The sequence below is a fragment of the Macrotis lagotis genome, chromosome 3 (genome assembly GCF_037893015.1).
Source record: "Macrotis lagotis isolate mMagLag1 chromosome 3, bilby.v1.9.chrom.fasta, whole genome shotgun sequence".
NCBI classification, from domain to species: domain Eukaryota; kingdom Metazoa; phylum Chordata; class Mammalia; order Peramelemorphia; family Peramelidae; genus Macrotis; species Macrotis lagotis.
In genome coordinates, this window is record NC_133660.1 from 82,099,044 (window position 1) to 82,113,682 (window position 14,639).

Below are 14,639 nucleotides of genomic sequence, written 5' to 3' on the forward strand. Positions count from 1 at the left end.
AGATTTTTGTGTATGAATAAATGTAGATTATTCTACATGGAAAAAAAAACCCAACTAAGACTCCCCTGAAGATAAGCTCCACTGCAAGTTTCGGAGCAAAAAGTAATATAGGACCAAATCTTATTTTAGGGTTCATACAGTAATTGTTTACATAATTGTTTCCTCCATTAGACTGGGAGCTCCTTGAGAGCAGTGACTATCTTCTCCCCAGCTTTCTTTGTATTGTCCAGTGCTGGTAGATTGTAGAAGACAATAAATGCCTATTGACTTGTAATTTACTTTGGTTACCCTTGCAAAGGTGAAATAAAATTATTGAAGACACCCACCATCCTTGGCATTTATATCTACTAACCTTTAACAGAACACTTTACTTTGTGTATTCCTGTTTTTCTATTTTTATCTCACGTAGTTCTGTTTTCTTTATCTCCTTTTTTCTCCTAGATCACAGCATTTTAGTTAAGGAAGGGACCTCAGAGAGCACTGTGTCCCACTTCTTCATTAAATGTATGAGGAAAGGAGATCAGAGACATAAAAATGAGTCACTCAAAACCACAGAGCCAGCTTCCTTTTTAAAATTTGTTTGTTTGTTGGTTGAAAAGAAAACTGATTGATTGGATTAATGTCTCTTTACCCCAAGCCTCAGAGAGTCTTAGTGCCCAGCACAGGGCCCAGTGTATAGTACATGCTTCATAAACTCTTGTTGACTTGCTTCAACTTGCTCTGATGCTCTTGTACATCTGTGATCTGATTGATACATGGATTTTGTTTAGTGATGTAGATCAAACCACTCCCTATAATAGTACATATATAGTTTTCATACATTGTTGTGATTTAAAAAAATGAAAACCTTGCTAATTGAACTCTCTGAACTTAGGCTATTCTCTGGATCACATACACACATTATAGACCATGATCTTGTAAAGTCCATGAAATTAAATTTTATATATGTATTGCATATACATGCATAAACCTTATTCTAGTATGTTTGATTTCCTTTTGATTCTATTTTTAAAAATTTCTTGCATTTCATGATGATGATGATGATGATGATGATGTTTGTTCTTCCTTCTCAAAAAAAAGACCATGACATCAAGAAGGTGATGCCATGACAAGCAAATAAATATGCGTTTCATCTACTCTTCTAAAATGATCTCTATAGGTATAACTAGATGCCAAAATGGTCAGTGACATATATGAACCCTTCTTAAAGTTTATTGCCAATCCTGAATTAGTGATACTTTTGGTAAACTGCAGTCTGAGCACCTAGGATCCCTTCTATGATATGAAATCTCATAATGTGCAGGACCATAATATGTTGTTTTCTCAGTTAACTAGTACTGAAGATACAAAGAAAAGTGAAAAACAATCTCTAACTTCAAGGATCTCACAGCCTAATGAATAGATAGAAATGTCGAAATATATGAACTGAGCAAATTCATCACAGCTAAGGAAATTAGAGTGGTGCTGTGGATAGAGCACTAGGCATGGAATCAGGAAGACTCATCTTCCAGAGTTCAAATGTGACTATAGACACTTTATAGCTGTTTGACCCTGGGTCTCAGTTTCCACATCTGTAAAATGAGTTAGAAAGAAGGAAATGGCAAATCACTCCTGGATCATTGCCAAGAAAACCCTATGTGGGATCCCAAAAAAGTCAGATATGACTGAAAATGACTGAACAACAAGTAAATTAGAGATTAGCTTTCCACAGGCAAGGACAGGAACTTAAAAAAGATGCTTATACAGCAGGTCCTTAAAGCTTTTAAGGTTTAAAATTGCATTGAGACTTTTGGAAGCACCCTGTATTTGGCCAACAGTTGTTGGCAGATTGAACTGTGAAATACTCTTCCCTTGACCTATGATTTGGCCAGAATGACTCCTATAATTAGGTGTGTTCTCTCTCTCTCTCTCTCTCTCTCTCTCTCTCTCTCTCTCTCTCTCTCTCTCTCTCTCATTGTGTGTGTGTGTGTGTGTGTGTAAGCTTTTACTGAGAGCATCCTGCTCATCATTTCTCATAACAGAACAGCATTTCATCTCAATCACATAATATAATTTTTTCAGTCATTCGTCAATCTCCAGAACCTCCACCACCAGAAGAGAGCTGCTATACATATTCCTATACATATGGATGCTTTTCTGGAAGGTTCTTTCTACAAACATCAGCAGGTATTTAAGAAGCACTCATTGCATATATGCTGGCAATGCCATAGGTGTAAGGAAATGTTAAAGGATTACATAGAAAGATGCTCATAGGAAAAGGAGTGGGGAGCCTTCTCTTTATTTTACTGAACTAAAAGGAATGAAAGGAGAATAAAATCAAAATTCACACCCAAGTAAAAGCAATTTAATTTAGTCAACTAGTACACAAATATACATACTTAAATTATCGGTTCTATACATTATAAATTTGAGACACAAATCTTTAATAAAAATAGAAAAGTACAAATTCTACCTTCTTTTCCTTGTGATAGTTAATCAATGAGCACTTATTAAATGTTGATGATATTCCAATTGCTGGAGTCAGGATATAAAGACAAGAGTGAAAAATTCCCTCCCCATAGATGACGTTTGCATTACATCAGGAAGACATGGTGTATATGTATATATATATATATATATATATATATATATATATATATATATATATATATATGAATATACAAAGCATAAAAATGAGTTACAAAAAATATGGGGAGGGAAGGCATTAGTAAGGTTTAAAAATGTCCTCAGGTGGATGGTGATGCTTGGACTGAACTGAACTTTGAAGGAAAGTAGGGATTCTAATAGGTATAGCTGAGGAGAGAGCGAGTACATTCCACTTATTAGGGGTAACTCATGCCAAGGAATAATGATAGGAGATAGCTGGAGTGTCCTGTGTGAGGAGCAATAAGAATCCAGTCAGTTTGGCAGGACCATAAAGAACATCAAGAGAATTAATATCTAATAAACCTGGGAAGGTAGGCTGGAGCCAGGTTGTAAAGGGTTTTACATTTTGCCTTAGAGGTAATAGGCAGCTAGGTGTCACAGTAGATAGAGTGCCAGGCCTGGTATAGGGAATCAGGAAAATCTGAGTTCAAATCCAGTCTCACTTAATTTGCTGTGTGACCCTGGGCAAGTCACTTGACCTTGTTTGCTTTAGTTTCCTCATCTATTAAAGGATCTGGAGAAGAAAATGGCAAAACCACTCTAGTATTTATGTCAAGAAAACTCCAAAAAATGGTTCAGGAATAATGTACAAATCTCAAAAAACTACTAAACAATAATAACTGTTGGAGTTTGAGTCATGGAATGACTTGTGCTAATGGTCAGATTTACACACACACATACACACAGAGCTTTTGGATTTTGGATTGGAGAACAGTAAGACTTGAGGTAGGGAGACCAGATGGGAAGTTGCTTTGCATACTTGGGGTAGGAAGTAATCAAGACCAAAGCTAAGCTGCTGTTTTTTGGGGGTGTAAAAAGAAGGTCGATCAAAGAAGAGTGTCTGTGGAAGGAAAATCAGGAAAAGAAATCATTGTCTAGAGAATGGAATAAATAAGAAATGAGAGGAGTGATAACTGAGGAAAAGAGTCTTATAGAGGATGAGGAAGAGACAGTGGATTCTGAAATATATCTTACTGATAAAATATGTTATTTGCTTTTTACTTGTGTTATGGACTATTGAATAAATGATACTAGTAATCACCACCTTTAAGTTGATTAGTAGATTAACTGCTAACCCTTCAACAATTCTACAACTATATTAAGACCTTCCATTTTTGAGGTTCTGTGTCCAAAGGTAAAATTAATCAACCCATCTCCTCAAGTTGCTTATATTCTATTGGGTAGATAACATGCATATGTAAACAAGCATATTACAGAGAAAACTGAGCAAAGAAAGGGCTCACAAAGGTGAGCTTCTTTTTCAAATAGAATTATCATATAAAGAGAGTATTGATCAAAGGCTACATCGATGGGAGGTGTCATTTAATAATTTTAGCCCCTGACCAAGTCAAATCAAGTCGAGAGAGAGTTGCTGACAGGCAAAGATTTTCATCCCAGGAGGCATATGCAATCTTGGAGGCAGAAAAAGAATGGGAATAGCTCATTCTTCAAATTTCCAAAACAACATGTCCTTGGTTTAAATGCTTTAAAATGTATATTCTATAAAAAAAGAGAGAATGGTTCATTTCCAGACTGTTGATGACTTGGCTATAAAATGGTAAAAGACCAAAAACAGAGGGAGGGGAAGGTTTATAACCAGTCAGAAGGACCAGCTCACAGGAGAGTGAGGAATGTATATAATATTTTAAGGCAAATTAACATCACAGTAGAATATGATTTTTTATCTCTGCTTTTACCATAAAGTGTGATAATAATTAAAGAATAATGTTTAGTGTTGAGAAGATAGCTCAGTAGTGTATTATCAATTTAGTTATCAGGTCTTTCTATAAGCAATACAAAAGACAAAGTAGCCACTACAGGGAATTTTGGCTCAAAGTTTCTTTGAATCTGAAGGTTTTTAACTTAAAAAATAGGATAAAATGACAATTTCTGTGCTGTTTGGATATGATAATTAAGAAGTGATGGATTAAAGAAAGATTCAAGTAGAAAAAAATCCAATTGTACTTAGTATTTGCTATTCTTTCAAGTCTTGCTTTGAATAGTGTATCCTTGAATAAATTAGTATGACTACAGTATATTTTGCAGAAAGAATTTTAGAACTGGTGAAAGCATGAAAACTCATTTAGTCTAATCCTCTAATAATATAGCTATACATCATGGTATAGATTAAGAAACTTTGTAATGGTCATGAAACTAACTAGAAAACAGAAGTTCTGAATTTGGGAAGTGCTGGTCATTATACTATTCATTTCATATAATTATATACTTGCTTAATAATAATATTTTTGATAGAAAATAGAATAGTAGAATTTTTAATTTACATTTTTAATTTATATATTACTAAAATAGTCTTGTTGTAAGAGTAAGCATAATCCCCCTTCGTCCCACCCAAATAAAAAAACCTCATGAGAAATAAAGTGAAAGAAGAGGAAAAAAAAATTTTGCTTCAGTCTGTGTTCAGATATCATCAGCTCTGTCTCTGGGGTGGATCACATTCTTTATCATAATTCCATCAGAGAAGTTACTTACATATTTTTTCCCATGGTAGAGCATAGTAGAATATTAAAGAGTGCAGACTGATGTTCTTTAATCAAATCTTTAAGAAGTTCATGAAGCCTTTGTCTAGATGTCACCTGGATTGTAGGCATTACAATTAAGGAAAATTAAATCAGTTATTATTTATGTTGTGTTTACATAATAATGTATGATTTATTGATCAACGAAGAGAATTCTCCTATTGGCAAAGGATTGTTTTGGTTTGCTTTCAACAATGCAAATGAACCTAGAGCAAGAGAAATAGAAACAGAAATATCTTTAGACCTTTCTTCTTCATGATTGTCCTTTTGGGCAGAGCATCAGTACTGAATTGTGAACCAAAACCTAAGATTAAAAAGTAAACCCTACTTTTCCACTACCTTTTTAATTGGTTTCAGTGGGAAATTACTGGCCTGAAGGAATATTTGGTGAGTGATATTTGCAGAAAGAGATAAAATTAAAAAAAAACTCCTTTTAAGAGTTTCATTATGATTCCTTCATAAAAAGTCAGATAAGTTTCAAATTGTCTATATTGTTTCCTAAACTTAAAAAGTCAACCTAAAATAATTTCATTTTAGTTTGATTTAAAAATGTAAATTTAAGCAAAATCCTTGACATAACCCTGCTTTGAAATGTCAGTTAATAATCTACCATGTTCATGACATATAGAGCAAGAAATCTTATCCTTTTTTCAGATGACTGATTTTCCACTTGCCTTTTATTTGATGGCAAATCAAAGCAGAAAGAGACATTCAAAAAAGAAAAAGGAAAAAAAGAATTCTTTTAAACTGATATTGGCATGTCTAGGGTCACTCAAATATGTCAATATTTATAGTCTTGCTTAATGCATTGGTAATACCATGATATTAATTGTCCTTTTATCCCCTCTTCCAATCTAGAACCTTATTGAATCTTCCATTGGAATGCTTTTTAGTAATAATAATAATAATAATAATAATAAAATAGCTCATGCTTATGTACTGCTATATGGTTCATTCATTTTTTTAATAGTGAACTTAAATTGTCATACATTCAAACACAAAGAGTATGGATTGCATATGGAATAATGAACTTTTGTTATATGAAGTTTCTTAAAAGTCTCGGTTTATTTTTAACATTTGGTGGAGGAACTATTAAATACACCAACCTTTACAAGACTATGACTTTTTGGACATTGTATATATATAAATTTATTTTTAATTTCATTTTTGGCCTTTATCATTTTCTATTAATTCATTTACCCTATGACAAACATTTAAAGCAAAAAAAAATTTAACCTATAGATTATGCTGGGTCACATTAATCTATCTCTATCTGCTAAGATGTGAGAGAGAGGTTTTAATCATCAGTCTTTTAAGTCATGATTGATCACTGGAAGGATGAGTACTGAAGTGTTTCACATTATTACTTAAGTCATTGGGTAAATGCTTTTGTTTCTGCTTATTTTTCTCCATATTAGTTCATATAACTCTTCTTCCATTTCTTAAATTTGTCATTGTTAAGGCAATGTCATCCCATGTTATTCATATTGTATAATTGATATAGCTTATCTCCTAATTAGTGGGCATTTACTTATTTGTTTAAGAGCTTTTCCAGCTCTTTGATGACACACACACACACACACACACACACACACACACACACACACACACACACTTACGTGCACATACATTGCTAGTATGGCTACTTTTGTACATATGTATCTTTTCTCTATGGTTTTTAAAAATCCCTTTGAATCTTATTCCTAGTATTAGTATTGCTACATACAAACTAGTGAATTTAGAGGGAGTAATTTGAAATTATTATTGAGTGATTGTACTAATTCATACCTCCATCTAGAGAGCATTAATGTGCTTATCCTCCCATATCCCCTCAAACTTTTAATCATTTCCCTCTTTTTGTCATCTTTCCCAGTCTTATGTGTATATGCTGAAATATCAGTTGTTTTAATTTTAATTTTTCTTATTAGTGAGTTGAAGCATTTTTTTTTGTTTGGTTACTGATAGCTGGAATTTTTTCTTTGGACACCTATTTGTTTATATCCTTTGATCACTGTCCTTTGAGTAATGAATTTATGTTGGATCTAATGTTAGGAAAACCTAGGTTCCAATCCAGCTTCAGACCTTACTAGTTGTGTGACCCTGAGCAATTTGCTAAGCTATCTTTCTGAGTCATTGTGAGGATCAAATGAGATAACATTTGTAAAAGTTTTGCAAAATGTTAAAGCAGTTTATAAGTGCTAGCTATTATTAATTTCCTTTTGCATCTTGGATTTTAGATCTATATCAAAGGTATTTATTTCTAATTTATTGTTTAACTTTTAATTATAGTAGCATTCACAAAGAAGCTTTTAATTTTTGTAATTAAAATTTTCTACCTTTCTTGCTTTGCTAAGAATCCATTCAACTATGAACCCATAGTTGTGAAAGATACCTAATGATGTGACTTTTATTTTTAGGTCACGTATCTATTTGGAGCTTATTACTATGGATGGTATGAGATGATTATCCAAACTAATTTCTGCTAGACAACTTTCCTATCTTCTCATAAATTTTTGTTGAATTCCCAAGTTCTTAAGTTTAGCAATTGTATGTGTATAGTTTTTTTTAAATTACATGTTGCATTACTGTGTTTGATAGTTTGGGGGAATCTGTTTAATCTATTCAACTTTGCTACTTTTCTTCCTTTTTCTTTCTAACCAATAGTAAATAATTTTTATAATGATAATTTCTTCTTATGTGAAACTGTATAAATTTTCCTTTTCTTAATTCTCAGAGTTTTATGAGGCAATGTTATTCACAATCTTCCCCTTCTGCCATTTATAAACTTTCACAAATGAATGCATATCCTAAATTGACATAACACTTGGCTGCCATATAGTCCTTACTGAAAAAGAGTTTGTGGATGAAGCAGTTTCTAGGTTTTTTAGGCCTTCCTCACAGTGTCAAATACCTTATATCGATTCAACTTCCAAAGGAAATGGGATAGTCTATCTTCATAGTTCTTTAATTGTGTCCAATTTTTCCCAGAATCAATAACTTGTTAAATATATGGAGTTTAAATGTATCAAGTTCAGTCTATCAAGCATTTATTAAATGCCTACTATTCTTCTATTTTGGCATTGATTTTGATCTTAGTTTTATTAATCTCATGATTTACTGGCACAACTGCAGTTGATTTAGAAATGACTATCAATAATAAGTTGCAATCAATAGTTTCCTAAGTAGAGCTAAATTTAATTTTTTCGTGATATTCAATGCCTTCTATTCCTAGTACTTTCAGAATTTTTATGGTATGTAGATATAAAGAATCTATCATTTTTAAGGATTTGTATACTTTCGATTTTTGTCCATCATATTTTCAGAAATAACTTTCATTGTTGTCCCCTTTGCCTACCTTTATGTTGAAATTCCAAAATAGAAAAATCTATATTGATTTGAAGTATCTTGTCCTTCATAAAATTTTGATACCTCCCTCTACAGTGAAAGTTGGCCTATTATCTTCAATATCACTTTGAATTGCTTATCATGTGTTCTTCAAGGTGAGATGTTTAAGTGTTCTGACATTATTATTATTACTGATTTGCTTTTAGAATGCATTTTAAAATTAACTATCAATTCCTTGATTTTTCTCTCCAAGGAAAATCTGTGAAACTTAATGCATTTTAATTTCAACTTCCTTATTTTTTTCTGTGCCCTTCTTAGAGAGAATGGCAATATTTCTATGATTCAGCTTCTCTAGTAACATGTTGACTTATTTGTCATTGGACAAGGATTTTGAATTTAGCATAGTAATAGTTCTGTTAATATTTATATGTGAGCTGAAGTCTGTGATGTGTAGTTCTCACTGCTTATGCTTTGTTGCTGTCCTATCACCACACACACACACACACACACACACACACATCTCAAAGTAGAAGGCCATTTTGTATTTTTATTTATTCCATGGTTCAAGAATTCACCAGTTATTTTCCAATATCCAGTCTAGTACCATTTGTCACTAGTACCATACTTAAAACCTTTCCAGACTGGTAGAAGAGGAGTAACCCAAACTACTTTCCTGGTCACAATCAGAAACAATAATATTGGACCCTCTGATAATGCCATATTTCCATTTTTCATTGCTTTTCTAGATTTATTATTGAGCAATTAGCTTACTTGAAAGATGTCTTAATTTTGTACCATTTCCCAAAAATTCCTAGAAGAGTAAGATAACGTTATATTAATAGGGAAAAATTCATTTTTCACAATTCTAAGAAAAACAGTTTCAAAGTGCCAATCTCCTTTGATAGAAGGAATTTCTTCATTCCAGAATTCCTTGTACCAGTGAAATCAAAGGTCTAGTCCCCAAACCTCTCCTATTATGAATTCTTTGCTGCTGGTTAGCATCTCAGTGAATAAAATATACACAACTAAGAAATATGCCAAAGTAGTCTGCAAATATTTGAAGAATATAGAGATTGATAAGTGTTCTGCACCTTTCATTTTTATAGAAAGTTGTCTGGGGCATCAAAAAATTAGGTAACTTGGTCAAGGACATGCTGCCAGAATAAATGGCTTTCTATCAACTCTGCCTCTCTGGTGTAAGATATTTTTTAAAAAATGTATCTGGTTCTGTAGTGACTGCTAAAAGGAAATAAGAGATCAAATTGGAATTGGAATCTGGGTCTCTCAGAGGGTTCTATTATATCCTACAAGTAAATATCTGGGACCCCAGCTCATTGATTTTGTGTAGATTTGAAGTAGATGATCTTCAAAGAAAAGAAGAAAACAAAACACTTTTCTTTGAAAAGAATTGAATTTTAGGAAATGTTATCTAACACATGATAAGAGGAGGAATCATTCAATATGGTGAAATTTACATAAATGCATGTAGCAATAAGTCACTTTTGGCTTGTACTATATAAAATTACAGACAAATCTTCCGACATGTAATTTTAGTTTGCTTTTAAGTATTTGCTAAAAGAAGATATTGTCTATGATTTGGTTTGGTCTAAGATGAGATGCTATTTTTATCTGCTATTGTTGACCTTTTGAGTCATTTTTTTTGCAAGGCAAATGGGGTTAAGTGGCTTTCCCAAGGGTACACAGCTAGGTAATTATTAAGTGTCTGAGACTGGATTTGAACCCAGGTACTCCTGACTACTGGGCCAGTGCTCTATCCACTGCACCACCTAGCCGCCCCTTGAGTCATTTCTTGACCAGAAAAATCTTGATGAGAAAACTTAAAGGTCTCTATCTTATAGCCCAAGCATGTATGATTTCTCAGCCTTTTTTTTACTTCATGTATCTTTTTTTACCCAGATTAGAGTTCTGTAAATATGGGTCAGATATGAGTCTCAAAAACTATATGTGACTACATACAATACCACATCATTGTCTATTGTAAGTGGAGTTGGATTTTTCATACACAAGTATGCCCTGGAGAGTGGGGAGGCTTTTGGAGTCTGTATGACCACATGACGGAGATGTTGTACAGTGAATTCCTATGTAGGAGTTGGACAAGGGAACCTCTAATGTCTTCTCCAACACCAAGAGTTGGTGATTCTTGTTTGTTGTCCCTAGATCCTTTGCCAATTGTCTAATCTGAATAGATATTTGCTTGGTACTTTTCTGGAACCCATTTAACTCTTGTACTCTAGAAGAACAACCTGGTAAGGTTCAGAAAACCGATGCTGTCAATTGGACTACTTGTTTGCATTTTTTTGCAGCAAAATATCAAGGCAGTAGTTAAATTCATCTATCCTATGACAGACTACCTTGCCTAATTTTTCTTTCTATCCTCCTGAGTTTTCTCTAAGAAATAAAAAAAAAAATTTCTTGAACCATACATAGCAATAAGGACTTCACAGAAAAAAGTTCATTAAATATCAAAGATAAAGCATTGATATAGTTTATGAAAGCTAAAAGTAATTTTGCTCATAGAAGCAGATTAACTTTTTGCTCTATCTCACTCCTGCTTTCTCATTTCCCTAGGCAAATGCTCCCTTTCTGTCAAATAAAACAAAATTTTAAATGTCTCACATAGTTTTTTATGTATTAAAATAGAGCAAGATTGCTTCATCCTTTGGTTTCTCCTTATTTTGGAAAATACTGCATAATTGAAAATTGGAAACCACTATGAGTAGTTTCTATAAATACTAATCTTTTACCAATAAGCAATTAACATCTGAGTCTGCAGTCTCAAAAATGGAACAATGAAGAATCTTGGTGAAGAGTCTTTTATCTGAGACTACCATAATGCTAATAAATGACAATTTCTGAAAAGTAGTCTAAAGTATTTTTCTTCCAGTTTGCATTTGGTAACATAGAATTTCCGAGGTCTCAGAGCAACAGACTTTTCTAGTTCCTTGAGGGTAGGAACCCTGTTCTCTTGATATTCCATAGAGCATTTTGTGCATTAGAGAGAGAGAGAGAGAGAGAGAGAGAGAGAGAGAGAGAGAGAGAGAGAGAGAGTAAAATATGACATAGAGAATCAAAGGCCTGAAAATGAGTTTGACAGATGGCCACAGTCTAACCCCCTGTGTTCAGCCAATATTACACCTAAACTCTTCCAGACAGATGGTTATTTATCTCAACTTTGCAGACAGGTTTAAAAAAAAAAGCTTCAGGGCTGCAAAAAATATTCCTTAAATTTAAAAAAAATCAGACTGGCCCAAAGTTGAGTGTCATAGATTTAGGAATATTTCTTGAACCCACAAATGATAAACCTGATGACTCTGAACAACAACAGTATCTCAAGATAATACACATTAGGTTTGGTTTGAAGGGTTATATTTTCAGTAGGTATTAATATACTTTGCTAGCTGACAAATACCTCTGGCTCAGTGTATTTCTTTTAAGACTGGGTCTTCGGGGCAGAACTAAGCTACATGATATCATGAGCTTTCAAAGACAAATTCATAATGTTGAGAAATGTATTCTAATCTATTTAGCATCAATTTTCCCATTGAACAGATTTTTATTAAATGCCTACTATATTCAAGACACTGGAAATAGAAAAGTAAAAAAAAAAAAAATTATGGGCCCTGCCCTGGAGAAGAAAGAAAGTAGCTTGCATAGGTGAATATGATTCAAAAAAAGATATGTCAAAAGAACCAAAACTCTTCAAAAGGTTAGAGGAGGAAGATATCCCTTTTAGGTGGTAACAATCAGTCTGATTTCATAGAAACAGTAATACCTAAGCTGAAAAGATAGACAGAGAGGGAGAGGGAGAGGGAGAGGGAGAGGGAGAGAGAGATCTATTTGGGCTAAAATCAATTACTCGAAAACAATCAAAAGTAATAATCTAGTCCAGAGATGTTTTTAAATATGATTTTATTTTTTTAATTACATGCAAAGATAATTTTCAACATTCATCTTTTTGTGAACTTTTGAATTTAACATTTTCTATCTCACTCCCTTTCCATGACAGCTTATATCAGATTAGTCCAAAGATGCTTAGCCTTTTTTGGGGGGGGGGGGAGTCATGGACCTATTTTGAGAGTCTGCTATATGCAACTTTTCTCAGAAAAAAATGTTTTTTAAAATAACATAGTGTTACAAAAAATCAACTGTATTAAAATAGCTATCCAAATACATATTTTATAAAGTTCACTGACTATATGTTAAGAACCCTAACTAGTCACATAAAACTTAAAGGAGATTTCCCATTTCAAATTCCATCTTTAGTTTATACATAAGATATGGTATGTGAATAGAGAGGAGAGGACTATTAGATAATAGAATCTTAGAGTCTCAGAGTTGGTAGGGAATCTCAGGGATTGAATTCCTAATGCAGTCCTTCCTCAGTAACTATACTTTTTTTGTGTTGTGTAGCTAGTGAGCTTAGAGACCAATATTTTGTTGGGGATTCAATATTATTAACTCAGAGGTTGAATCTTTAGAACTCTTGGTTGTATTTCAATTGGTTCAATATCCCAAGTGATATTGGACATGAGTCGAGACTTTCAATTGTCATTCAGTCTCCTGACTAGTTGCCTTCTCCATATTTTCAACTTCAAGGATTACATTAGGAAATAACACCAAGGAAGTGAGGGGAGGAAAACCTTGGACTTCCATGGTCACACCATTGTATTCTTGTTGGAGACTCAGCTGCTGTCCTCTTACCCCCTTCTCATACACTGCATTGTAACTGGCATGAAGGTTGGGCCAGTCTGGTTGAGGACTGAAGGCAGTACAGAGCTGAATCTTCTTAAATAATTGCTCAGCCCTAGGAGATGTGGGTGGCCCCCACAAAGAAAATCTCATTAGTTTTGCTGCCATAGGGTCTTCCAAGGGTGGCCACTTGTCCATGTAATTTGTACTCTGAAATTACTATGGAGACCACCCAGAGCCTCAACTGCATCCTCTCACAGATACCATCTGGAAAGTCTTGTATCAAACATGTAAGCTTATTCTTTGTGAATTGGGAAAAAATATTGCTATTTTCTCTGCATTCATGCATTAGGGGAAGGAGCCTAGGTTTATAGTATCCTCATGTTGTGGATATCTTTTTAGGATAAAGTTGTGAAGTAAATGCGAGAATGAGATAAATATTAGTTAAAAAATTACAGTGTTGATAACATGAACACTGTTAATGTGTATACATGTAGATATATATATATATATATATACACGTAGTTTTTTTAAATCAGTATTTAAATCAGTATTGCCATAAACTCCAGGTGCAAATATTTATGTGTTTTGCTTTGTTATTTTAAAAGGAAAGGAAGAAAGGGAAAATCCTTCTTTCTTAGGAGTACTTTATGGTGAAAGGGTAAAGAAATAAATGATGGCTTTGTGGGCAGGTTAATCCCTACTTCCAGGTGTTCTTTCTCCTGTTAATATAATCCACTTTGGTTTCTATTTATAGTAGCAGCAAATGTTATGATGCATACTTAGTCCCAACTCAGACTGTCCACTGAATTAGATTCCAATTTGTCATTTTTTTATTTTTGTAATTTTCACCTCCTGTCTAACTATACATTTCAACATTTTACCAATAAACTTCATCCTGTTCAGTATATAAAATTAGCAGTTATGTAGCACTGGGTCAGATTCACAATCTCTCCTCTAGCAAATGTTTATCATCCCACAGAGGATTCAATGTTTGAATAATTAAAGAAAGGCATTTTTTGGGGGGTAGTGAATTTCTTTATTTTATTATTATTTTTTTTTTAGCTTTTTGCAAGGCAAACGGGGTTAAGTAGCTTGCCCAAGGCCACACAGCTAGGTAATTATTAAGTGTCTGAGACTGGATTTGAACCCAGGTACTCCTGACTCCAAGGCCAGTGCTTTATCCACTATGCCACCTAGCCACCCCTAATTGCTTTATTTTTTAAAACAAAAATTTTCCATTGAATTTATTTTTCATATTTTCATAACAGGGAAATAAACATACATACCCATGTTCAAATGGATTGTAGTCTAATGAAATACATGCATTATATATATTATATATAGACTCAATGCAAAATTTAACAAAATTTTATTATTATGGTACCTTTTATCACTTAT

General features: G+C 33.4%; 1 protein-coding gene across 1 annotated transcript in view; it reads left to right on the forward strand.

Moving 5' to 3' along the window:
• The window catches only part of GPM6A (glycoprotein M6A), a 584,947-nt gene that overhangs the window by 269,083 nt on the left and 301,225 nt on the right, over positions 1-14,639 (forward strand). The gene's annotated exons all lie outside the window — the stretch shown is intronic.